Source organism: Sciurus carolinensis, chromosome 7, assembly GCF_902686445.1.
Source record: "Sciurus carolinensis chromosome 7, mSciCar1.2, whole genome shotgun sequence".
NCBI lineage: Eukaryota > Metazoa > Chordata > Mammalia > Rodentia > Sciuridae > Sciurus > Sciurus carolinensis.
Genome location: NC_062219.1, coordinates 118580066 through 118582203, shown reverse-complemented (window position 1 = coordinate 118582203; position 2138 = coordinate 118580066). Strand labels below are relative to the sequence as shown.

General features: G+C 38.4%; 1 pseudogene; it reads left to right on the top strand.

Annotated features, from left to right (window-relative positions):
* The first annotated feature begins 860 nt into the window (after positions 1-860).
* Positions 861-1203, top strand: LOC124988733 (activated RNA polymerase II transcriptional coactivator p15-like; annotated as a pseudogene).
* The last annotated feature ends 935 nt before the right edge of the window (positions 1204-2138 follow it).

Here is a 2138-nt window from a genome sequence, read left to right as displayed (position 1 = left end):
CAGAGCTCTTGCCTAGCATGTGTGAGGCACCGGGTTCCATCCTCAGCACCACAAAAATAAATAAAAGGTATTATGTCCATCTAGAACTAAAAAACATTTTAAAAAATAGATGAATGGATTGGGAAAATGTGGTATATTTATATAAAGGCATTTTGTTCAGCCCTAAATAAGAGTGAAATAATAGCATTTGCCCAGAAGTGGATGGAAATGGAGAACATCATGCTAAGAGAAATAAACCAGACTCAGAAAATCAAGGGTCAAATTTTTTTTTTTTTTTTTTTTTTAGTACCAGGGATTGTACTAAAGGGCGCTTGACCACTGAGCCACGTCTCCAGCACCACCCCCCTTTTTTTTTTTGAGACACAGTCTCACTAGATTACTTACAGTTGCTGAGGCTGGCTTCAAACCTGCAATCCTGCCTCCACCTCCCAAACCCTAGGATTACAGGTGTGTGCCAGCGCACCTGGCTCGAATGTGGAAACTAGATCAAAAAGAAGGACAGAAGGCAGTGGGGGATTGGCTATCATAAATACATAGGGGAAGATCAGTGGAGTAGAGAGGTAGAGAGGAAGGATGGAAAAAGAGAGGAAATATGATTGAATTTAATAAAATCATGTTATATGCATATAAATGGATACCAAAGGGAGTTTCACCTTTATGTAGAAAGAACCAATCAAAAATAAATAGAGGGGCTGGGGTTGTAACTCAGTGGCAGAGCCTAGCACATGTGAGGCACTAGGTTTGATCCTCAGCACCACATGAAAATAAATAAATGTATCCATCTACAACTAAAAATGTATTTTAAAATAAATAAATAGAGGAGTTGCAAGTCAGCAAGCAGAAGGCTGTCAACCAGAGCAATGCCTAAATCAAAGGAACTTGTTTTCCTTAAGCTCATCGGGCAGTGATTCTGACAGTGAAGTTGAGAAATAGTTAAAGAGGAAAAAGCAAGTCGCTCCAGAAAAACCTGTAAAGAAGCAAAAGACTGTCATCTTCCAAGCAGAGCAGCAGCAGCAGAGGTGACAACATGCTTCACATCAGGATTGAGGTATGTCAGTGTTGGGATTCTAAAGGGAGAGAGTATTGAATGGATCCAGAGGTAAAATGAAACCAGGAAGAAAAGGTATTTCTTTAAATCCTGAGCAATGAAGCCAGCTGAAGGAACAGATTTCTGACATTGATGATGCAGTAAGAAAACTGTAAAATCTGAGCCATATAAAACCTGTACTGTTCTGGTCGTTTTAATCTGTCTTTTTACATTGGCTTTTGTTTTCTAAATGTGGTTTTCCAAGGTATTGTATATTTGGATTGCAGAACAATTTGTAAGATGAATACTATTTTTAATGTGCATTATTAAAAATGTTCTGAGTGAAGCAAATGGTCAACTTTATTAAGGAGGATTGCTTTGTGCCCACCACCTAGTGTAAAATTAAATCAAGTAATTATAAAAAATAAATGTGCACACCTGAAGTTGCAGCAACTCAGGAGGCTGAGGCAGGAGGATCCCAAGTTAGAGGCCAACCTGGGCCACTTAGTGAGACCCTGTCTCAAGATAAAAAAATAAAAAGGACTGTGGATATAGCTGAATGGAATAGCCCCCTGGGCTCAATACCCAGTATTGCAAGTAAATAAATGAATAAAAATCTATCTTCATAACACAACAACATCTGGACTAATGTTTGAACAGGTACTGTAGCCTAGTCAAGTTGAAAACAACGTTAACCATCACACAATTCATCTTCCTAAATAATCCTTCCCACCTCCTTAGTGTCCCCCTTACTAAATCTTGTGGTCTTCCCTTTAAATATCAACTATAGGCCTGGGGTTGTAGCTCAGTGGCTGAGCACTTGCCTAGCATGTGTGAGGCACTGGGTTTGATCCTCAGCACCACGTAAAATAAAGGTATTTAAAAAAATGTTGACTGAAAGTTATAGTTGATATATATATATATTTTTTTAAGGCCCATTGCTTTTTTTTTTTTTTTTTAGTTGTAGATGGACACAATACCTTTATTTTATTTATTTATTTTTATGTGGTGCTGAGGATCGAACCCAGTGCCTCACACATGCTAGGCAAGCGCTCTACCACTCACTGAGTTACAACCCCAGCCCAATTTTCAATAAATATTTTCCCAATGT